Genomic DNA, 25,859 nt, shown 5'->3' on the forward strand with positions numbered 1-25,859 from the left:
CTACTCCCCGCCCGCGCCGCCGTGCCCCTGCTCCCTCCACTGCAGAGGCTCCCTTCTGCCATGGATTTTGTAGATCTGGGGCTCATGGAGGTCAAAGGCGGTCCGGGCCGAAATTCGGCAAGGTGGTGGCCGGCCGGCGGCAAGGGAGGTGTGTGGAAGCACCAAGGCGGCGAGAGCTACCTTGGGGTGGTCTCGGTGGGATCGGGGGTGGTCGGGAAGGTGGGCACCGGCGTGCGCAGGGGCTCGGCGGTGGTGGTGCGCGGCGGCGGCGATGCTCCAGCGAGCTAGGGCGGCGGTGGTGGGGTCGGTGAGCTTCAGGAGGTCGAGGAGGTGGTGTTTATGTGCTTGTCTTGGGCGGGGGATAGCCGGAAGTGGGGGCGCGGCGGCGGCCATGGCTGGTGGTGATGGCGCTTGGGCGAGCGAGCTAGGAGCAAATAGGTTCGGCACGCGCGGAGCAGGGGCGCGTGGAGGCGCGGCGCACGAGCGGCACGGCGGCGGGGGCCGCAAGTGACGGCGGGTGGACGGACGCGTTCGGGGGCGCGAGCGGCGCAGGACCGCGGGTGACGGCGGGCAGGCGGCCGCGCGCGGGGGGTGGGTGGGGGTGGGCGGCCGCGCTCGAGGGACGGGCGTAGCAGAGCAACTATAGAGTTGGTGGCATTTCTGTCCATACTAAAATACGGTACCTGGGAAAGCCACCCAATACGTGTGTAATGGCATGGATCAAAGATTTTCAAAATAGTAATGACATGGTTCTAATATCGTGAATAGTAATGGCATATTTCAAAACTCAGGAAATAACGGTGGCATGGATAAAAAACCCTTAACTAAATGGTGCCCCCCTTATTCACTTCACTTAGGCTTACTTAGATGGTAATAGTGTTGTTTTCAGATCGCCGCCGCCGCTTCCTCGTGCAGGCTTGGTGTCATACTTCATCTTGGGCGCCATCCAGATAGCACATACCAAATTTATCGTCAGGATAACATAAACCGGCCATAGATCCCACCAGTTGTCATAAAGCTTGACCAGCAACGCGATCACGAAAATGATTATGGACGTACAGCACGACGAACACATCCTACAAAGCAGAGACAAGCAGCGAGAGCAAAAGATTAGGAGGCGGGGCGGGAGTAAATAATTAATGCGTTGTTTGTGTCTACAATCCACCGTAACGATTTATGAATTCACTGGAAAGTTTGACAGATTGAGTTTACACCAGGACGATCATCATCAACTAAAGAGCAACACAATGATCTGCAGCCTGAAAGTAATTTAGCAAAGTTTACACCAGGATGATCATCATCAACTAAAGAGCAACACAATGATCTGCAGCCTAAAAGTAATTTAGCAACACAGTAATACTAGCACAGTGGGTAACTGTCAGAAAGAAATTGAAATTGAAAACAGGGGATGTTGCTTTTGATTATGCTCGACCATGTTCGGCTCGGAGAATCTGTCAGTTCTAAGCTGCTTCAGACAGCCGGATAGCAATCCAGCAGATTACGCATTCGGAGCAAAGCTTGGGAGTGCGGAGAAGGAAGGGACAGCGGGATAAGCCCTCACCACCGAAACCTTGAAACACATCTTCAGGCCCACATCGCACGCCGGTCCAGCTCCTCCTCCTCGGCCGCCGCCGCCTTCGACCCGGTGGCGCCTTTCTCGAGATCTACGGGATCATCTGAACTCGCCTTCTCCCCAGTGGCGCCGTTGCTTCCGAGATCCAAGGGAGCATCATCGGAGCCCGCCCCCAACGTCATAGACGACGCCGCGGCGCGAGAGAACGACCGGCTTCGCGGCGGCGCAAGGGCGCTCTCACGGGGAGCGCGGGCAGGACGGGGGGCGGTGTCGCGGTCGAACAGGAGGGGAGGCCCGATCAGCGTCGACGTCTTTTGTGAGGCGGCCCGACGGGAGGGATTGGGGTCTCCAGGTTCTATTCGGTAACGAGCTCTTGTTCGTCTTGATGGGAAACGCCGCTGCTCGTGTTCTTCATTTCTTGAATCGATCGAGGCGGCCGGTGCGCCTCCGGAGTCCGGACGGGATCGATCAGAATTCGGCGCGATTTCAATTTTCAAGAGCTCCATCCGTAGCGTCTTCATCGTCTCCAACCCATCCGATGCCAAACTGCGAACAGAGATGGATCTCGCCGCGGGCGGCGCCTCGGTGCCCGTGGGCCGAGCTCCCCGCCGACACGCTCAGCGAGATCGCTGGCCACCTGCGCGACGCCAGCGACCTGGTCCGCTTCTTCGCCGTGTGCAGGCCGTGGCGCCGGGCTCCGCCGCCGCCCCGCGCGCCTAGCAGCTTCCTCCCGTGCCTCGTGGAGGTGGAGCCGTCCGGCGCGTTCGACTGCCCCGGCCTGGGCCTCCACTCGCCCTTGTCGGCGAGGAAAATCCGGTTCCTCCTGCCCCTCCCGTCGCTCCGCGGCAAGATGGTGGAGAGATCCGACGCCTCCGGCGGCCGCCTCCTTGCCGTCAGCGGCTCCGACGGCTTCCAAGAGGCCGAGCTCATCAACCCGCTCAACGGAGACGCCACCTCCCTGCCTCCGCCGCCTCGTCACGTATCCTCCGAGTCGCGGAGCGCGAGCGGCGGCGTCGTCTCCCGCAACGGCGCTGTCGTGGTCCCAACGCTCCACACGAACCCGCACCTCGACCTGGCGGCCGTCCTACTGCTACGGCCCGGCGAGCTCGCCTGGGAGGAAGTCGGCGTGACCTTCTCGGCGAGGGCGCGTGAGGTGGAGTAACACCCAGGTGTTAATCCCCGTAACTAAAAAGTTAATTCCATAGTTAATATGATTATTAGCACTAAACTTGTCTGAAGAAAACCACTGCTAGCAGTTTAATCTGTGAAATGAGAAAATCTCTTTTAAAATGATTTCTAAATAAAAATTCGTGTCATTTTTGAAATCAAATAATATTAAAAGGTAGGAACATGGAAGGAAGAGTGTTTAGCTAAAAAAAATATAGTTGGGGTTGTCAAATGACTCAATTTTGATGTTTGAACAAATTTTCAAAACGAATCAAATCGACTCAAAACTCATTTCAAATTTTGGAGCCAGAGGAACCCGGATACTCCGGGTTTGAACCCGGAAATTTCGGATTTACCCGGATACTCCAGATTTTCTTCCGGATAGTCCAGACCTGAAGTTTTATATCACGTGCCTTGGTCCTTTTTACTATTTCCAAACGTTAAAACATCAGCCACTCTCTTTCCTCACTCCCCCACGAGCTCTCCCTCTCCTCTTAGCCCTAACTTCCAAATCTTCCATCCCAAATCCATCTCAAGGCCAAGGGAGCCTCAAATCATCGTGAAAGACTCGCTTCCCTATGTGTTCCACCTTGGGGTGGCTTTGTTTTCAAGTTATTCGGGCAAGAAAGGTGAGCTCAAGGTACTAAAAAGCTAGGGCTAGCCGATTTGGTGGTTTTGGGAGGTTTTGAGTGATTTCTTTTGGGTGAATCATCTCCATATGAGTCACTCTATTAGGATCTAGAACGGTTTTGATTTTTGTGGGTCAGTTTTGCCGAAATCAGAAATTCAGTTTTGGGAGCGAAAACTGTGAGAAACCCGGATACTCCGGGTATTAACCCGGATACTCCGGAAAATCCGGATATTCCGGATAGGAATTCCGGGTATTCTGGGTTGCTTTAGGAATGTTAAGTATAAATGGTACAAATTAGTAGTATTTATACTCGGTACTTGTTAAGTTGTTGTTGTATGTCATATTTGCATTCTTATGTCATATGCATCTCATGTAGATGCACTAGATATACAGTGTGTGAGCGTGAAGCATGCGATGTTGGAGCCGAACCCCAAGACGGTATTTGGTGGATGTATCCTAAAGAGAGAAGGACCAGCTGGCGCAACTGAAGACCCGGCCCAAGGTCGGAAGGGCCCAAGGCCTTGATAGCATTAACACTGACTTAGTGTTACCCTCAGGCAAGCCCCGGTGTGTGTCCTACTGTTTCAATTTATGAATCACTATGTATGCTTATTACTTGTGCATTACGTTTCAGGAGTTGTTTGAAACCTTAGTTGCATGATCCCTAAGTTTTCCTGGGTCTTATACTAGTATGTGTAGGTCGGTAGCACTGCTATGCTTAATAGGTCTCGATAGAAGTCGAGTGATATCCTGTTACTCGCGAGATATATGATATTTTAGAGTCGAGTAATTTTCTGTTACTCGCGAGATATAGGATGTCTCTATAAATTGAATATATAGAATATTGGAAGATGCAGGAAAGGAAAGGAATTGGAGACCGGGCGGGGAATGTTTAGCCCCGTCTGTGTCGGTTAAGGACCGTACCGTTGTCTGGCCCTACTGATCGAGTTTGATATTGTACTAACCGCATGCCGGGAGTAGGAGGTAGTCGAAACCGGTAAGCCTAGTACTGCCTCGTTTTGAAAGTACAGAACTTCATCACCACCCCTTAGGGCGAGTCGAGTAGTCTCGGAGAAACGGGATGCATATGTTTACTTTTGGTGGTCTCTCGTTGAGCTCGGCTGACTATATGTAGGTGGGGCGGTTCTGTAGTTCGAGGCGGGGAGGGGAAGGGTTGGCGCGTGGGATCCGAAGGGGCTTTTGCGTGCCGTGTTGGTTAGGTCCACCTTGCAAGGTTAAATCGAATCGATTCGCCGTCAGTCGCTCTCGGATATGAGCACCTTGATCGCAGCATCGCATCGTAGTGATACAATATGGAATATGGATTATACATTTATGATGATGGTTACATTGAATTATAGTATATTTGCTCTACCATGTGTGCTCTAGTTGGTTTAGGCAAATATTAGATTATAGTTAATCTATATAGAACCTGGAGCTAAAATATTAAAAATAAGGATCCACCTTTTAGATGTTTTTTCTGCAAAATAAACCACCAGCCAAATGTCTTGCATGTCTAGATATGTGGGCTAAGTATACCCAATAGTCGGGTAAGTCTTGCTGAGTATTAGTTGCTCCGGGTTTGTTGTTTACCCTATTCCAGATTTAGGAGCTAACTAGGTGTTATATCGGTGGACTCGATGTGGTGCCTTATCTTCACGTCTCGGTAGTTCTCGAATTATTTAGTTTGTTTTATTTATTCTCTAGTAAAAATGCTTTGTAAGTTAGATTCTCTTCCGTGCTGTCATTTCTTTTGTCAATTTTAAATTTAAAGCTGTTTTGTAAAAGTCTTAGTTTTAATTACTATTTTTGTAAGATTTTATCATGCTGGTACCTTCTGCGCTCGCCTTCGTGTGAGACTTCCGGTGTGTTTCGATCGGCCTGTGGGTTTGAAACAGCCTGTCAAGTTATACTTAATTAAGCTAATGCGACTGATGTGTTCAAATGATGACGATTACGCTTAATTAAGCGTTTTAACTCGGCGGGTCTGTGGACACGAGGTGTACGGATGAGCAGGATCGCGTCGCCGCGGCGCTACGCGCTTCCACAGTCCTCCCCGGAGCTGCCGCCGCCGCCGCATGCGCCACCGCGAAGCTGCCGCGTCAGCCTCCATGCTGTCACAGATACCTGGCGAAGCTGCCGCGTCAGCCTCCATGCTGTAATAGATACCTGCTCGAGTTCCGCGGCGATCTTTTCTGCGTCGACGTGGCGATACGAGTGCCGTTGCATTGCAAGCAGGTCCTGCTGGAGTTGGTGTCCGTCCACAGGATGTGTTAGAAATTTAGGCAATTTCGGGCACAATTTAATTCCAAAATTAAATGTATAAACTAGCAATATTTCTATGACTTTAAGGAGTAAAATAAAACATGTGAACATGTTTATACTTATCACACAGATAAGCATAAACAATATAAATAACCAAAGTTTCAGGGAGTACCCTGAAGCGGGGCTGTTGCCGGAGGCATTGGCTGCGTTGTTACCAACTAAAGTAGACATCTACTCGGTTGGCCTCAGTCGAAGTAGTCGAACTAAATCGGTGCAGGAAGAAGTTCGCAGTGCAGTCCCGCGAACGGTCACCAAGATGTAGTCGACGTAGTCGTTCGGCCACCAGAATGTAGTCAACGTAATCGTTCGGCTCGTCCACCAGGAAGTAGTCGTTCAATCGGGCAAAGCCTTTGTATTTTTGAGCAGTCACGCTAAAGCGTTACCCAAAAATCTGATTGCCCGCCTATCCCGTGCAGGATCTCAAGGCGAGCAAGGTTTCGGAGGCCTGCTCACGCTAATTCTGTGCGCGCAGAAATTAGCGTTGGGGAACTCAGTTGTTGCAACTGGAGAGGGAGAAGAGAGGAGCCGAGTTGCCTCAGTGCCCTGGTGCAGAATCGATGAGGGAAATGACACTTCTTATATAGTGACTCAGGTGCTCAGGATCGTTGAACCTGGACACCATCAGAGTCATTTAGGTGATGCGGTTATGGCCATTAATTACTGATTTAATTGCACGTTTAATCGCACGATTAATTGCTGTCAACGGCAAAATAGCCATCACACCGCACCGCACCGCACCGGCACCTGCACGTCACGTCCGACCGCGCACGCGCACGTGCACCGCACCGCCCGTCCGGCCGCGCCGCGCCGCGCCTCGGCCACGGCCACGGCCCGGCCCGGCCCGGCCCGGCTCGGCGAGGCGAGCGAGCGCGCGCGCGTGTGGTTCACCATCCTCCTCTTACCGGCTTCACAAGTGGTGTACACGAAGTCCACCTTTTAAGTCGGTTGAGATCCTCCTCAATTCCCGGTACGGAATTAAGCATTGATTCCCTAGCATTAATAGTGGGCTTTAAATTCTTTTAATGCTTTAGAAGTAATGGGCCAAGCCCATTACTCCAACAATCCCCACCAAGAAATTCAAGCCACACTAGAAATACCCTCATTCCCTCATTGATATACCAGTATTCGACAGAGACTGTTAAGTTGAACTTCCATCTAGGACAAAGGCTACACTTATTCACAACTGTGCAATGGACTATGCCTTGAATTGCCAGTTTTGTGCAAACAAGTTTGACCAGAGCCCTACACTGGTACTAGGCTGCAAAAGCATCCCCGCGGTTTGGAGCTTATAAGTCATACTCTAGGCCCTTCATGAGTTTCTAGAGAATACCCAATTCTCATATATCATGACCAGTGGTCAAACTCATATAGGTGTGTTCCTTTCAGATGTTCTGTAGGACAACATCTTTGTTTCAAGAAAACAACTCATTTGTTTAAAAGAAACCACCTGGCTCACATTAAGGTATAGACCAACCTGCCATACAGATTAGAAGAGAAATGCACCTTATACACGGAATGAGCCCTTTTCACAAAGGTTCTCTTCTCACAGTCAGACTTTAGTTTGTTTCACCATCCTAATTCACGGGATCTCCGATCACATAGGATAGGTTTCCACTATAGAATGACTCACGTGGGTCTCAAGCCCAATTCCATAGATGCATTGTCTATCACATTTCGTGAAAGACCCTTTGTAAACTGATCTGCCAGATTCTTAGCCGTCTGAACATAGTCCAGGGCTATAACTCCGGAGTTTCTCAATTTTCTGACAGATTTCAACCGCCTTTTCACATGTCTAGATGACTTCATGTTATCCTTTGAACTATTCACCTTGACAATTACCGTTTGATTGTCACAGTTCATTAGGATTGCCGGTAACGGTTTTTCAACTATCGGCAAGTCCATAAGGAGCTCACGAAGCCACTCAGCCTCAACAGTGGCGGTATCTAATACTGTGAGTTCTGCTTCCATAGTTGACCTCGTTAAGATGGTCTGCTTGCAAGACTTCCAGGAAACAGCTCCACCACCAAGTGTAAACACATATCCACTTGTGGCCTTTATCTCATCAGTATCAGAAATCCAATTTGAATCACTATACCCTTCTAGTACCCTTGGGTACCCGGTGTAGTGAATTTCATAGTTCATTGTCCCCTTCAGATAGTGCATTACTCTTTCAAGAGCCTTCCAATGATCATCTCCCGGGTTTGAAACAAACCGGCTCAGTTTGCTTACAGCAAACGAGATGTCAGGTCTTGTAGCGCTCGCTAAATACATTAATGAACCAATGATCTGAGAATATCTCAGCTGATCTCGCATTATCCTTTTGTTCTTTCTAAGAATTAAACTGGCATCATATGGTATTGAGATAGGTTTATAGTCGCTATAACCAAAGCAACTTAACACCTTCTCCACATAGTGAGACTGTGTAAGAATCACCCCACCATTGATCTCTTTTACCAGTTTTATATTAAGGATAACATCAGCTTCTGCCAGATTCTTCATCTCAAAATTTTGAGATAAAAACTCTTTGACTTCCTTAATCACATTAAGGCTAGTGCCAAAGATCAGTATGTCATCCACATACAAGCACAAAATCACTCCTTCAGCCCCACCATAGCGATAGTACACACATCTGTCAGCTTCGTTCACAACAAAGCCGGCAGAGGTCAAAGTTCTATCAAACTTTTCATGCCACTGCTTAGGCGCTTGCTTGAGACCATATAAAGATTTTAACAACTTACAAACCATTCCTTCTTGGCCCTTTGATACAAACCCATCCGGCTGATCCATATAGATCTCCTCTTCTAACTCTCCATTGAGGAAAGCCGTCTTAACGTCCATCTGATGAACGAGAAGACCATAAGAGGCTGCCAGGGAAAGTAACACTCGAATTGTGGTCAATCGGGCAACTGGTGAATAAGTGTCAAAGAAATCTTCTCCTTCTTTTTGGGTATAACCCTTGGCCACAAGCCTAGCCTTGTACTTTTCAATAGTACCATCTGGCCTAAGCTTTTTCTTGAACACCCACTTGCATCCAACCGGTTTACATCCATAAGGACGTTCAACGACCTCCCAGGTTCCATTAGACATAATAGAATCCATCTCGCTCCTTACTGCTTCCTTCCAATAGTCAGCATCAGGAGATGAATATGCCTCTTCAATGGTTCTGGGTGTATCATCTATGAGGTATACAATGAAATCATTACCAAAAGACTTTACAGTCCTTTGTCTCTTGCTCTTACTCGGAGCATCATTGTTATCCTCCTCAGGATTTTCTACAAGTGTATGTTCATTGTGTTCTATCGGCTCAGCAGAGCCATCATCCTCGATGAACTCTTGCCTAGATGAACTTGTTTCATCTCTCATGGGAAAAATGTTTTCAAAAAATGTAGCATCTCTGGACTCCATTATAGTACCAACATGCATGTCAGGTACTCCAGATTTCACTATTAAAAATCTATATCCAACGCTGTGAATAGCATAACCTAGAAAGATACAATCCACAGTTTTAGGTCCAAGCTTACGTTTCTTGGTTATTGGCACACTCACTTTTGCCAAACAACCCCATGTACGTAAGTATGACAGTGTTGGCCTTTTCTTCTCCCATTCCTCGAATGGAGTTATCTCTTTATTCTTTGTAGGAACACAGTTTAGGACATGACATGCAGTCAATATAGCCTCACCCCACCATTCCTTGGAAAGTCCCGCTGTATCTAACATGGCGTTAACCAAATCCGTTAGAGTGCGGTTCTTTCTTTCGGCAACCCCATTTGACTGAGGTGAATAGGGAGGCGTCCTTTCATGAATAATACCATGTTCCTCGCAGAATAAAGTAAATAAATTTGAGAAATACTCGCCACCACGATCTGACCTAACTCTTTTGATCTTTCTCTCAAGTTGATTTTCTACTTCAGCTTTATAGATTTTTAAGTAGTGTAAAGCTTCATCTTTTGACTTCAACAAATAGATGTAACAAAATCTAGTACTATCATCAATCAAAGTCATGAAATATTTTTTACCACCTTTTGTCAACACTCCATTCATTTCGCACAAATCGGAATGAATTAATTCTAAGGGTGCCAAGCTCCTTGCCTCCGCGGTCTTATGAGGCTTACGAGTTTGTTTTGATTCAACACATACATGACACTTAGAATTATTGACAAAAGTGAACTTTGGAATTAAGCACAAATTAGCTAAGCGCATCATACAACCAAAATTAACGTGACAAAGCCTCGAATGCCAAACATTTATTTCATCAACGTTAATAACATTGTATGCAATTTTATTACAAACATCTGACAAAGAAAGACGGAACAAGCCTCCGCTTTCATAACCTTTTCCAACAAAAGTACCAAACTTAGACAAGATACATTTATTGGACTCAAAGACTAATTTGAAACCATCTCTACACAGTAGAGAGGCGCTGACTAAATTCTTCTTGATGGTGGGGACATGCTGCACGTTCTTCAGCTGCACGGTCTTCCCCGAAGTAAACTTTAGATTTACCGTACCAACACCAAGAACACGCGCATGTGATCCGTTCCCCATCAGCAAGGAGGAAGTCCCGCCGGTCTGGTAAGAAGAGAACAAAGAAGCATCAGCACAAACATGAATATTAGCACTAGTGTCAACCCACCACTCGGGTGAACCAAAGACTGAAAGAACAGTAGGTAATAAATTACCGTACCCCGAAGTTCCTCCAGGCTCGCTAATAACCATGTTGGCGGAGTCGTTGCCTTTGCGGTTCGGACACTTTGCAGCAAAGTGATCCGTACTAGCGCACACATAGCAAGCTCCCGTCTTCTTCTTCTTAAAAGTGGTTGTCTTCTTAGTCTTTGGTTGGTTCTGCGGTGGCTTTTTCTTGTTCTTGTGGGAGTTGTTCTTCTGAACAAGATTGGCACTTGAAGCACCAACAACTCCTTTCCCACGTATGTCCTTTGCTCTCGCCTTCTCCTCAACATCAAGAGTCCCTATGAGTCCATCTATTGTGAACTCCTGTCTCTTGTGTTTTAGAGAAGTAGCAAAGTCTCTCCAAGAAGGTGGCAGCTTAGAGATTATACCTCCGGCCACAAACTTATTGGGTAACACACATGGGGACTCTTTGCTGCAATTTTTGAGATCTTTTGCCAGAGTATGTATTTCATGAGCTGTTCCACTACAGAACGGTCTTCGACCATCCTGTACTCAAGGAATTGCTCCATGATATACAACTCACTCCCGGCGTCAGATACTCCATATTGAGCCTCAAGAGCATCCCACAATGCTTTGCCAGTTGGCAGCCGGATATAAGAATCCACCAGGTTATCACCGAGAACACTAATGATCAAGCCTCGAAAGAGGATATCAGCCTCATCGAACGCACTCCCTTCCTCTGGAGAGAATTGTTCAGGCTTACCCTCTTTCACATGGATCACTCTCGATAGTGTTAACCACAGTATAAGCCGCTCTTGCCAACGTTTGTAATTTGAACCATCAAAAGGTGGTGGTTTGATTGATGTAGCAAAGCTAGATACCGAAAGCCTATTAACACAATCAGGTTTTTGGATTGTTAGAAATTTAGGCAATTTCGGGCACAATTTAATTCCAAAATTAAATGTATAAACTAGCAATATTTCTATGACTTTAAGGAGTAAAATAAAACATGTGAACATGTTTATACTTATCACACAGATAAGCATAAACAATATAAATAACCAAAGTTTCAGGGAGTACCCTGAAGCGGGGCCGTTGCCGGAGGCATTGGCTGCGCTGTTACCAACTAGAGTAGACATCTACTCGGTTGGCCTCAGTCGAAGTAGTCGAACTAAATCGGTGCAGGAAGAAGTTCGCAGTGCAGTCCCGCGAACGGTCACCAAGATGTAGTCGACGTAGTCGTTCGGCCACCAGAATGTAGTCGACGTAGTCGTTCGGCTCGTCCACCAGGAAGTAGTCGTTCAATCGGGCAAAGCCTTTGTATTTTTGAGCAGTCACGCTAAAGCGTTACCCAAAAACCTGATTGCCCGCCTATCCCGTGCAGGATCTCAAGGCGAGCAAGGTTTCGGAGGCCTGCTCACGCTAATTCTGTGCGCGCAGAAATTAGCGTTGGGGAACTCAGTTGTTGCAACTGGAGAGGGAGAAGAGAGGAGCCGAGTTGCCTCAGTGCTCTGGTGCAGAATGGATGAGGGGAATGGCACTTCTTATATAGTGACTCAGGTGCTCAGGATCGTTGAACCTGGACACCATCAGAGTCATTTAGGTGATGCACGGCAAAATAGCCATCGCACCGCACCGCACCGCACCGGCACTTGCACGTCACGTCCGGCCGCGCACGCGCACGCGCACGCGCACCGCACCGCCCGTCCGGCCGGCCGGCCGCGCCGCGCCTCGTCTCGGCCACGGCCACGGCCCCGGCCCGGCCCGGCGAGGCAAGCGAGCGCGCGCGCGTGTGGTTCACCATCCTCCTCTTACCGGCTTCACAAGTGGTGTACACGAAGTCCACCTTTTAAGTCGGTTGAGATCCTCCTCAATTCCCGGTACGGAATTAAGCATTGATTCCCTAGCATTAATAGTGGGCTTTAAATTCTTTTAATGCTTTAGAAGTAATGGGCCAAGCCCATTACTCCAACAGGATGCAGATTGGAGACGAAGGGAGGCCGCGGTGGATGGAGAGTGATCACCGCCGGGGTGATACCGACCATCTCTGCTTCTTCCTCACTCTGGAGTTGGTGTCCGTCCACAGGATGCAGGTCGGAGACAAAGGGAGGCCGCGGTGGGTGGAGAGTGATCACCGCCGGGGTGATACCGACCATCTCTGCTTCTTCCTCACTCCCAGGGGCAGCTTCGCCGTCGACGGCTCGACGCTCAGGAGTACGCCGGCAGCGCGGAGGTGACCGGCGGGTGCGCCTTCTTCTGCAGCTGGTACCCGACGATTTTGCTGATCAGGAGGTTTTAAGGTGTGTACAAGTATAGCTTCCGGAACGGCAAGGTCACGCTCGTCGCTGAGCTACGTACCTTCTTTGACAAAATTCCGATGTGGTTCATACCTCGCCCGAGGATGGCTCCATTGTGGTCATGAGGTGCGCAGCAGCAACAAACCAGGTTGCTTCATACTTTTCGTGTTCAGGTTTACCTCAAGCTGCTAATGGTTTGGATCCTAACCGGGTTGAGTGATTTGGTTTTACCTCTGGGTTCTGATTGGATGGGGGCAAATGGCCTCTACACACATATGATTTGGTCTGGATTGGTTTCAAGGTGCAAACGGTTTGAATTAGTTTGGATTGGTATGGTTCGCTTTCTTACACGATCTTCACATGACTAGTAGCTACTCTGTGCAAAGCAGTGTGACTAGAACTACACGTGGGTCTTATGTCAAGAGTCGGACCCTCGAAATAAAACCTCGCGTTCACACTATAAAATTTTATCAAAATTGATTGAATTTTTTTTGGAGATGACTCAGTATGACTAGCAGATACTCTGTGCAAAGCAATGTAGCTTGAACTATATGTGGACCCCACGTCAAGAGCGGAGCCACTAAACTAGTTGGAGAGAATTTGATGTAGTAGTTTGAAACCGGTTTGTTTGGATTCAAACTATTGATTTGGTTTGTTTTGGAGGAAGAGAGCAACTAGTTTGGGTTGGTTTGGGTGGAATAGCAAGTGGATGGAGTTGATTTGATTTCTAAATAAAGTATATTAATAATTTAATAATTTGGTGTGATTTTGGTTTGGTTTTCAAACCATTAGCAGGGTGACACCTACCTTGAGATCCTAAAAAACATATGTACTCTGTTGTGCTAGCAATCAGCAGCAGTATTTTTCTCTCATACTAAATTAGCACCAGTCACCAGCCAGCCAGCAGTACTTTTATCTCACAGCAAATCAACACTAGCCACCAGTTACAGCCAGCCGAACAAATACATGGTCGATAGCAGTAATTTATCAAGATTCTAATATCTGTATCTCCGTATGTGTCATCTCCAGAACTGAGGGAATCAATCTGGCATCAATCTTGAAGTTTCAAGTGTCTAGAAACTGTTCTTTTGTTTTGTCGATGCCCGAAACTGTAGTACTGATTCTGCCCTTAAATTATTTCACCATATTATCTATTTGGTCCTTCACACTTTAGTTTACCGTTTAGATTGCATATATAATCACTACTCCATTCACCCCTTTCACCGCCGGTTCTAAAAACACATCACCACCGGTTTTGAGCATCGTTTGATCTAACTCGATGGTGATGGGTAAAGCTAATACCGTCGGTTCACCACCCGACAGTGTTGCTCTTTGAAAAAAACAAAAAAAAATCACGCCACAGCTGCTACTGCCCACGAGCTGCCGCCTCGCTTGCCGTCGGCTGACTCGGTCCCACATGTGGCTGCCCCGCTCGGGCTGCTCGGCTTGCAATCGCCATGCTCGCCGCTGCCCTGCGCGCCTTGGCAGCCGCTGCGCTTGAAGCCGCTGTGCTCGCTGCCGCTGCGTTGGCAGCCGCCGTGCTGGCAGCCGCCGAGCTTGCCGCCGCTGCGCTCGCCGCTGCCCCGCGCGCCTCGGCCGCACGCGGGATTCGCCCTGCTCGTCACCCACCACCGCTGCTCACTGCCCCGCTGCCACCGCGAGCGAGGGGTGAGCGGAGGGGAGCGGATGCGCCGCCAACACCACGAGCGAGGGTTGAGCGGAGGGGCACCGGATCCCGCCGTCGCAGCTGTCCTGCGAGAGATTGAGGGAGAGGAGAGGGGCAGCACAGAGATGAAGAGGAGGGGATTGAGAGCCAGAGAGGAGAGGCTGAGAGGGGCAGGAAGGAGAGAGGGATTGGGGATAGAAGGGTGTGGGTGAATGGATAAGGACAGACAGGCAGAGAGAGCTACGAGGGATTTTAATTGTTCTCTTGGCTTATCTCCAACAGATCATATTTGGAACCGGCGGTGATGGTGCTTTATCACCGCCGGTTCGTATTATGATCCGGCGGTGATACGCTCGTAGAGTATCACCGTCGGGTCGTAATACAAATCGGCGGTGATGTGCATCATCACCGTCGGTTCCAAATATAGCCGGCGGTAATAGACTATCACCGCCGGTTCAAATTAAACCGGCGGTGATGAGCTATTTGCGATAACGAATTCTGTAGTAGTGAATGCTAAGGTATTGTAACGGAAAATCTCCTTTACCGTTTAGTACTGATTCTGCCCTTAAATTATTTCACCACCCCAAACGTCGTTTGCTTCCGTTAGCAAAGAGAGATCATAGGTCCCACATGCTAAAAGGTATTTCGATTCTACAGTCTTCCATTCTGACATTTCTCTTCTCAAACCAATCCAAAAGACAACACTGTAGATTGAAATGTGTATATATAGATGATCCGCTTTTTAGTACAAGAAATATCTTATGATCTGAATGGTTTCTTGGCTTTTGTCTAGAAAAATAGATTCTAACGGATATGACCTTTCTATTAAGGTCTGAATGATTTCTTGCTTTTTTGTCAAGAAAGCTGCTACCGGAGATGATCTTACCTCCGGTGCACATTGAAACAAGATGGAAAAAAGGTTCCAGTGAAAAACAGCATCCGATAACTTCAAAAGAAAATAGCATCTGCTTGGGGGCTGGGAGCGATTGATAGCATTCTTTCACTTTTCTATAAAATACAGACGAGTTTTTTTTTTGAAGAAGAAGAAGTACACACGAAGCTACACTGATCTAGTATTTGTGAAAAGCTAGCCATATTGTTGACCATGAATCCAAAATCTCTCCAGAACAATTCATGGAATCGATCTGACCATGAAGCTACACTGTCGACCATGAATCCAAAGCTATGGCCGGGATTCGAACTTAGGATCTCTGATTTCAGATGCACCTTTCTTACCATCTCACCTACACATCACTTCTGATGGAAAGAGAGATATTTTCCTTTTAAAGTAATCTATGGATGAGCCTAAGGTACCGATTGGTAACACCAACCGGTACCTAAGACTCCTAAGGTACCGGTTGGTAATACCAACCTATACCTAAGGCTCATCCATAGGCACCGGTTGGTGGTACCACCCGGTCCTAATGTAAAAATTACCACCCAGTGCCTATGGAGAGCCTTAGGTACTGGTTGGTGTTATCAACCGGTACTTAAGGCTCGTCCATATGTTCCATCTAGTATAGGTACCGGTTTATCTTCGTATCGATACTTTTGGGGTGGATCTTTGACATGTTTTCTAGTAGTATGGATTGCTGTCACATGAAGCATTGAGGAGAGGAAAAGACTCTGCGCACCTGGACTAGCAACAGCTACAGCTGAGCATCGCTCGCCTCATCATGCACTCATGCCTAGCCTAGTTGCTGCTGCAGCAGCTGCCGCCGCCGCACATGAACTAGCTGGAGAAACAATATGGCTCCACCACACCTGGACTAGCTTGGCGTGGTGGTGGCTACCACGAGCTAGCAGTACTGGTCTGCTAGACGGAGGAGCTGCCTCGTCGCCTTGCACGTCCTCATTGTCCATGGTGGTAAAAACGGTGCTGCCGAGAGTAGCAGCCGGATGTATTTCAAACAAAGAAAAAAGAGTAGGTAGAAGATGAGCTTGTCCAGACATCTTTTGGGACAGTGAAAGGAAATAGGCCAAGCATAAAATGACGAAAGTACTGCTTCACCCGTGAATACGTGAGCTTCAGTGGAGTATCACGCCGTTAGCTTCCATCAACATCTCAGGATCAATCTCCAGCACTAGAATTCATCCGACGGTGAACAGCATGGGTGGGCACATGCCCCTATGCGCATAAAAGCCGCACTCGTATTGTAAACTCATTGTCCATTTGCGCTGCCGATGGTTATTCAATGAGATCATTATTTAGTGGCATTTATATTTTGGTGGGATTGAGGTAGCAGCATTCACGTGTCTATTTTGAGTCCATACTAGTGATTGCATTTTTTTAGCATCTACTCCTTCCTTCCCTGTTTATAAGGCATACACGTATATCAAGATTCAAACCTTGTCATCTTTGACCAATAATTTGACTATTAAAATTTTATTTTTATAATGCAAATTTCATATAATTGGATTCATAATCAAATATATTTTATAATGATTATAAGTTTATAATCAAAAGTGATATAATATATGATAAATAAATGGTCAAAGTGTTGTTTAGAAGACCGTGTCATGTTCCACCATGCCTTATAAACGGGGAAGGAGGGAGTATGTTGTTTATTCTATTAGGCCAGTCTCAGTAGAAATTTTATAGACACAGATATTTAGACTGGAAATAGGTAACCGTGTCAAATGAGATTCATGGTGATGAAACTCTCCTCACATCCCATTAAACTCCATCTTTCTCTCTCCTTGCCATAACAGCAAAATTGATGATATTTAATATCATGAAACTCTTCATGAAATTTCCACTGAGACTGGCCTTAGTTTGACTGGTAGCAAGTGGTAACTATGCCCGTATATTGCTAGTTCAAAGGTTCATTACGGGTCGTGGTTGATTTTTTTCCCTCGATGATAGGTTTTCTTCGATACAAATTATATTGTGTTTTCATATTTTTATTTTATTCAAATTCGTTTAGATTACAATGTAACGTTGTTATTTGATTCTCATTGTATACGCTTGAGGCCCACTTGTCGTTGATGCATGTTGGATCAAATTAAAATTTTTGGTAGAAACATTGTGTGCTTTAGAAATAGATGAGTAAAATTCATTTTTGGACATCGAACTATCGTCTACGTCCAGATTTGGTAGAAACGTGAATACGACCAGTCAACTCTAAAAACCGTTCATATTTGGCTATCAAATAGACGTATATTGATTGGTGATTTTGCTGACATGAATACCATGCGATAGTGGGGCCCACTTGTCAGCCTTTCTCTCTCTTCTCACATCTCTCAGGCTCTCACCCTGCACCGGGCGCCCCCCTTCCCCCTGCCTGTCCAGCTTGCCTGCTCGGCGGCTCTGGCCCACGGCGAAGCTCCAGCTCGCCCATCCAGAGCGCCGTCACGCGGGCCGGCTGCGGCGCCCCTGCACCTTCATCCGCGCAGCCGGCAAGGCACCCCCGCTCCTCCAATCCTCCATCCCCACCGCCCGAGCCCCGCTCCTCTACATGTGGTCCACCGCCAGCCAAATCAAGCCCTAGCACCTCCTTCGCTTCCTAGCCACCCCGAGCTCGAGCGCGGGTTCCTATCGGGTGAAATCAAGTTGCGCTGCCGTTTCCCCCAAATCCGACGGTAAGAAGGTTCAGGTGCCGAACCTAGTCTGGCATGGCATTACTCAACTGACAACTGATCTGGAATGGGCTAATATTCATGTTGATAGCTGGCATAAGGTTCACTACCAATGTTTGCTCCTGTGGAATTTTGGTGGGTCCCCCAATTGACAAGTGGATGTGGATCTGCATTGTTCCATTGAATTTATCACTTCAAAAAGCACAATTTAGGATTGAAAACTTTGTACGATCTTATCACAGTGGTTGCATTTTGATCAAGTGATGGTCATATCGAAAAATCGGAACAAAATACAGTTGTGAACAAAAACAACCGCATCAAATAAATTCGGGATCAAACTTTCAGCTCCATAGTTCTACCAAGTGAGAAGCATTTCCCAAATCATATAGAAGATCTTAAGATGCATTATTAAATTAATTGCCTGAACTTTGGAGAGGAGAAATAGAATGGTAGAACAGCTACCATCATCAGCCTTTTAGCAGGATTCATAAATTGTGTGGATTCAATAAAAAAACAGAGAAACACCAAATCGAAGCATCTTAAGCTCGTAAAATTGAACAGGCAAATCACTTCCTGCTTTGTTTGAGAAATTTACCCCCCCCCCCCCCCCCCCCCCCCCCCGGAACCATTAAGTTTTGTTTGCCATCACTTATGTTTGGTAGATTGGTGTGCACTGACTATTGCGTGCAAAATTTTATTATTGGAATGCAAATAACAGGAGGATTCACTGATCCCTATAGACCAAGCAGCAACGCAGAAAGTTGCAGAGATGAAGACCATAATGGATTCTGAGAAGAACGAAGCACTGCTCTGAAAGCAATTTTCCAAGCACATGGTGTTATGTGGGGAAAACATTATGTCAGGCGTGCAAAGAAAGTGGCAGGTTAAGCCACATGTATCTTCTTTTATTTGGCAAGTTAGATTTCGGTTAGCTAATATGGTTAGTAGATTGGTTTGTTAGGATTTGGCATATCGTGGCTTGTACGAGGGCAACACAGCCAGGTATATACAAGCGTGGAGCAAGGGGGACTTGATCCGTCTCCTCTACTGTCTCTACCCTAGCCATTACATTGGTATCAGACGTCCAGCGATCCTTCGCCATGTGATAGGTGCCGATATATTCTAGCACAAGGATGGCCTGATCTTCACGATAGTAGGTTCAAGAACAAGGATAACTTTGCTACGAACAGCGGGTAAATAGCTTTATATCTGTCAAGGTTGGATGCGACCAAGCGACGGGGAGAGAGACACCGAAACCTTGAGGACTTCGACTCGATCTCCAATCGATCACAGAATCACAAACCAGGACTAATCCACACAAAAATGTACAGCCATACTGGAAACCATAGAGCCGAAGTAGCAGAACCCAGAGGGATCTCTTCACAAGTCCAAGAAGAACAAGGAAGAACAAGGGTGTGCAAGGCACTCAGCAGCTCGGCTGCAAAATAATTTCAGTTTATCAAAATGATCCAAAGTTCTTCTAATCTCTGAGATACATAGGATATTTATACAAGGAACAACCCTCCTTGCTGGGTGTGAATGGACCTTAGAGTTTCTGGAGTTATGGTAAATGAAAAGTCACCACGAATTGAATTCCCGAGGAGCCTCGCGTGGCCGTTGGTCTTCTGTGCAGTCTCCACTCATTTAGTCATAACTCTTTATTGGGAAGTCCAAATGATATGAGGTTTGTTGCGTTGGAAAATAGACTTATTTATCTTTCAAACCATGTATAGCTTGCACCATGATACTCTGTAGATTGGTACAGTTTTGCATGAGAAGTTGAAGGTCCGGCAGACTGTTGATCTTTTGATCAGTCTTGAGTCATTTCACTATAACTTTTTATTGGGGAGTCGAAACGATGTGAGGTTTCCTGGGTTGGAAAGTAGACTTAAGAATATTTCCAACGAGTACTCATGGGCCCTCATATCTTCTGGGAATCAAAAGTTATAGCGGTTTCTTTTGATGGTCCGAACTGATGGTCCGATCTGATCTGGTGCTCTTTTGGATCCGATCTGGTGCTCTTTCTTCATGTGTACACCTAAGCACAACCAATGTAGAACATTTAGATAGTCTAACATTCTTAGAAGTCATAAAAGCACAATCGGTTAGGAATGAATTCACCTGCTCTTGTAGTTTCTTGGCACGACGTCTTGTAAGTGGCCTTTGATTTGTATCTTTGATGTTGGATGGTGAATTCTTGACATTTGAAGTATCATGCACGGTTGGGATGTCCTCATCACCATGGGTGACGAAGCCAAGGTGGCGGCTGATGCCGCGACGGCCGCAGAGAAGGAACACCGAGAGCTCATGGCTGCTCTCCTCAAGAAGTTTGACATCCTCGACAAGCTTGAGGATCGACTCGATCGCATCGAGTCCACATAGAAGCAGATGGTCCTCCGCGCCCACGGCCCGAAGATCCTTTAGCAGTGCAAAGAGGGACAAGTTGGATTTCCCAACGTTCGACGGCACGGGCGATCCCTTGCCTTTCCTCAATCATTGTGAACATTACTTCCGAGGTCAGCGTACCCTCAAGGAAGAACAAGTCTGGCTGGCGGCACTCCATCTTCATGGGCCAGCGCAGCAGTGGTACATGCGGCTTGAGCGGGACGAAGGCGTTCCATCGTGGCGGCGCTTCTCCACCCTCCTAGACATATGCTTTAGTCCACCCCTTCGATCGAATCCGCTCGGTGAATTGGCGGCCTGCCACCGCTCCAGCACCATCGCCGAGTACTAGGACCGCTTTCTGGTGCTCCTCACCCGCACCGGTCCCCTCACGGAAGCTCAGCAGATCCAGCTTTTTACTGTCGAGTTAGGCGAACCCCTCAGCATCGACGTGCAGCTCCAAGGCGCTCAATCGCTGGAAGTCGCCATGAGTCTGGCACGTGCTTATGAGTGTCGCGCAGCTCACCACGCCACCCCCTCGCGCGGGACGTGCCACTGCATCTTCATCTCGCGGCCTCCTCCCGAACACGCCAAAACCGGTGGCCGCCTTGCAGGGCTCTACCTCGATACCGCCCCTGGCGCTACCTGCGCCACCGCCCGGGACTGTCACGGTGGCCGGACGCACCGTGCACCGTCTCTCGCCGGCCGAGATTGAGGAACGCCGTCATAAAAGCACAATCAGTTAGGAATGAATTCACCTGCTCTTGTAGTTTCTTGGCACGACATCTTGTAAGTGGCCCTTGATTTGTATCTTTGATGTTGGATGATGAATTCTTGACATTTGAAGTGCCATGCACGGTTGGGATGTCCTCATCATCCTCCCCCTCTTGAAAAGGAATCGTCCTCGACTCATCCAATCCATAGAATGGAGAAAGATCGGCGACATTGAAACTTGTGCTCACAGCATAAGTATTTGGAAGATCAATTTCATATGCATTGTCATTAATTTTGCGAAGCACTTTGAATGGACCATCAGCTCTGGGCTGCAACTTGCTCTTGTGTTGTTCAGAAAAGCGATCATTCTGTAAGTGCACACAAACCAAGTCACCTGGTTCAAATAGCATCTCTTTGCGACCCTTGTTGGCGCGCTTCTCATACATCTTGGTCATCTTTTCAATGTTTGCTCTAGCTCGATCATGAATATTCTTGACAAATTCAGCCCTCTTGCTTGCATCAAAATTCACACGTTCCTGCATAAGCAAAGGCAAAAGATCGATAGGAGCAGTAGGTTTGAAACCATATACAATCTCAAATGGATAAAATTTAATGGTTTAGTGTACCGCCCTGTTGTATGCAAATTCCACATGAGGCAAATATTCTTCCCATAGTTTCAAGTTCTTCTTAAGAACAGCTCGCAGCATTGTTGACAACATACGGTTGACAACTTCGGTTTGCCCATCAGTTTGTAGATGATATGTTGTGGAGAACAGCAGCCTTGTCCCAAGTTTACCCTACAAGGTCTTCCAAAAATAACTCAAGAACTTGGTGTCACGATCCGACACAATGGTATGTGGTACTCCATGTAGACGCACAATTTTCCTGAAAAATAATTCAGCAATGTGTGAAGCATCGTCGCTCTTATGACAAGGAATAAAGTGTGCCATTTTGCTAAAACGATCAACTACAACAAAGATTGAATCCCTCCCCCTCTTGGTTCGAGGTAAACCAAGAACAAAGTCCATAGAAATGTCTTTCCAAGGGACACTAGGGATGGGTAAAGGGGTGTATAAACCATAAGGGTTCAAGTGTGACTTAGCTTTGTGGCATGTTACGCAGTGAAGAACATATCTCTCCACATCTCGCCGCATCTTTGGCCAAAAGAAATGATCAGCCAGCACTTGCTCTGTTTTCTTGGCACCAAAGTGACCCATAAGTCCTCCGACATGAGCTTCCTGCAAAAGCATTAGGCGAACAGAGCAATCTGGAATGCAGAGTTTGTTAGCTCTAAACAAAAATTCATCATACAAATGAAACTTTTCCCAACTCTTGCCATCACAATATTTAGCAAATGGTTCAGCAAAGAATGAATCAATAGCATACAAATCTTTGATGTTCTCCAAACCAAGAATTTTAGCATCAAGTTGGGACAGCAAAGCATGGCGTCTAGATAAAGCATCCGCAATAATATTTTTCTTCCCTTTTTTGTACTTGACAATATAAGGAAAAGATTCATTGAATTCACTCCATTTAGCTTGTCTTTTGTTTAGTTTTAGTTGGCCCTTTAAGTGTTTCAAAGATTCATGGTCTGAATGTATCACAAATTCTTTAGGTAAAAGGTAGTGTTGCCAAGTTTCCAAACTGCTCACAAGAGCATAAAGTTCTTTGTCATAAACTGAATAATTCAGAGTTGGACCACTTAGCTTTTCACTAAAGTATGCAATAGGTCCTTTTTCTTGCATGAGCACACCTCCTATCCCTACACCACTTGCATCACATTCAATTTCGAATGTCTTACCGAAATCTGGAAGTGCAAGGAGTGGAGCTGATGTCAACCTTTTCTTCAACTCTTCAAATGCGTTCTCTTGTGCTTCACCCCAGTGGAATGGTATATCTTTCATTGTCAACTGATTTATTGGGGCAGCAATGGAACTGAAATCTTTCACAAACCGACGGTAGAAGCCGGCAAGTCCAAGGAAGCTTCACACTTGGCTCACATTTTGTGGAGGCTTCCACTCACGAACAGCTTTGATCTTTTCCTCATCAACCTCCACGCCATGAGCTGAAATCACAAAGTCAAAAAAGACTACCTTGTTCGTGCAAAAGGTGCACTTTTCAAGGTTAGCATACAAACATTCCTTCCGCAAAACAGCAAGTACACATTTTATATGTTCAACATGTTTATCAAGTGACTTGCTGTAAATCAAGATATCATCAAAGTAAACAACAACAAACTTACCAATGAAATGCCTAAGCACATGGTTCATCAATCTCATGAATGTGCTAGGTGCATTGGTCAATCCAAAAGGCATCACCAACCATTCATACAACCCAAACTTTGTTTTGAAAGCTGTTTTCCACTCATCTCCTTCTCTCATTTGGATTTGATGATAGCCACTTCTCAAGTCAATTTTTGTAAAGATCATAGTACCACTAAGCTCATCAAGCATGTCATCAAGCCTAGATATGGAGTGTCTATATCTTATTGTGATGTTATTTATAGCTCGGCAATCAATACACATTCTCCATGAGCCATCTTTCTTTGGAACTAAAAGAACAGGAACAACACAAGGGGAGAGACTTTCCTTCACATAACCTTTGTTGATGAGCTCTTGTACTTGGCGCTGAATTTTTTTTGTTTCCTCCGGGTTGGTGCGGTGTAACACCCGGTTTATAAAAGAACATAAACCGAGCAATCATATACGTGCCAGGATCAAGTCACACGTATATACAACAGAATGAACAGTATATCATAGCACATATCACGTAAAAAGCTATAATAAAGCGAATACGAATGTTATTTATTACATTAATGACAAACATGTCTGATACAGCGGAAGCGAAGTACAAAATACGAATAAAGCTCTCCGAAGCTGAAGCAGGGCGCCACAGGGACGTCGACTGGGAGACGAACACCTAGAAGTCCTCGTAGTCCTGGTAGCGCTGGACGAACTCCCTCGTGTCGGCAGGAACTGAGCAGCAGTAGCATAGCCAAGAGGAAAAAAAGTAGAGAAGAGGCAAGAGTGAGTACACAACCGTACTCAACAAGTATAACACAAACTATGAGGCTCTAAGGTGGGCTGACTCAACTGCATTAGCTTTTAAGTGTGGGCAAGATTTTATTTAAGCTATTTACTACTAGTTGATGAATTACCATTGACCCAGTTACATAGTAATTAATCAGAATTAATTATACTACTACTGAGAACCATACCAAAACCAAGCCACCAAGGTAACCCCGAGAAGCACCTCCCTCGTCGGAAGGAGATAACTTCACTAATCAAAAGGTGGATCTGGGCCGCTCATAACCGTGAGCACGGCTAGTATACCAGTTTTACACTCTGCAGAGGTTGCACATCTTTACCCACAAGTCGTGAGCTACGCCAGAGGTTCATCACACTTCCTTAGGTGAGATGACTAGCGACTCACTACGAGGCCGTTACAAAGAATCTCGTTGGTAGGGCGTAACCGCGAGAGATAGGTCAGCGACGATGGGGCCCACCTCCGGGGGTACAAGCACAGGAGCGCAATCCAAGCACAGACCAGCCAGAGGAGCAGGGACCATTGAAGCTTACTACTCTTGCCCCGCAGGTAAGTTACTCCAAACCAAAAAGACTTAATTAGTAAGCCAAGTCTATCCCATTCTAGCCTTGTGGTAGCACTGTTGTCCCAGGTTGTCGCTCTATGAACCGGTCCTTATGGAGAGTGGCCAACCAAGCACTAAGCACCGTGCTGGCCCCCTAAACCATGTTTCTACAAAAACCATCTTTTAACGAGACGTGAGCCACTCATCCACACAGAGGGCCACTCTCAGAATTATGTTCAAGTAAACCATTAATCAATTTAATTAAAAAGGACCAAAGTGTGTTATAGCGCAGCAACCTAGCACAACTAACCAAAATGCAACCCAAGGATATATATAAAGGATATAAAGTGGCTAGGAAAGTCCTTATAGGCATACATTATTAAATGCAGTATGAAATTGTATTTAAAAGTGATAGGTTGTTCATGTTACACTTGCCTTCCTCGTACTGCTCCTGCTGCTGCTCAAATTGCTCGGAAGACGGCTGCTCCGGGTACTGGTACTGGGGCTCCTCAGATGGATCAGCGTCTACTCACGAACACATGGCCAAAACAATGCACAACAATAAGCATACAAGCAAATACTGACAAAAACTAAGAAACAGTACACCAATACATAAAAACAGCACACTAAACTAGTCTAAAGCTATTCTACGCGTTACAACGATCGCGTGGATATAAAGAACGCTAAAAACAGAGCTAAAACGCGTATTCTAGGCTAAAAACAAGTTCTAGGGGCTTATCTGCGATAAAAACTAAGTTCCAGGGGGTTTTCTGCAAAAACCGAGGGCCTAAACATAATTAAACTATAGATCCAGGGTCTGACACACAAAAACACCAAGGCTGGATGGTGGCCACTAATTCTGGAAAGATTAGGGGCCTAAACATTAAAACCAGGACCTATCCGTAATTACTTTTGAACAGATTTGGACCGCGGGTTGATTACCCAAAAGAATAGGGGCTCTTTAGCAAGTTTTCCAGGCCGAACCGGTATCTTCAGATCAGGACCGTTGGATCCAGATCTGGCGGCTTAGATCTATACGTGGCACGATCTAATCCCGGACGTCCGTGCGGGATCGGACGGCCAGGACTGGCTGGGCGCGCGGGACGGCGGCGCAGGACACCGGCGACCTTGCTCCGCGGCGGAGCTTCGCCGGAGCACGCCGAACTTGGCCGTCCGAGGCTAGATTCGACTCGATCTTGGCCTGGGATGGAGTACGCGGCATGCGTAATCCACCTGGGCCTCGTGCGCGGGGCGGGGAGGCCTGCAGGGGGCTCGCCACGGCGAGGCTGGGGTGTGGGCGGCGGTGG

The 25,859-nt window shown here is 46.9% G+C and overlaps 1 long non-coding RNA gene across 1 annotated transcript; it reads right to left on the bottom strand.

Annotated features, from left to right (window-relative positions):
• Positions 1-820: 820 nt before the first annotated feature.
• On the bottom strand, positions 821-2,737 carry LOC120703164. Its single transcript, XR_005686823.1, has 2 exons — positions 1,562-2,737; positions 821-1,076 (listed from the first exon to the last, which is right to left on the bottom strand). It is a non-coding gene; the product is annotated as an uncharacterized LOC120703164 (long non-coding RNA).
• Positions 2,738-25,859: the final 23,122 nt, after the last annotated feature.

The sequence above is a fragment of the Panicum virgatum genome, chromosome 4K (genome assembly GCF_016808335.1).
Source record: "Panicum virgatum strain AP13 chromosome 4K, P.virgatum_v5, whole genome shotgun sequence".
Lineage (NCBI taxonomy): Eukaryota > Viridiplantae > Streptophyta > Magnoliopsida > Poales > Poaceae > Panicum > Panicum virgatum.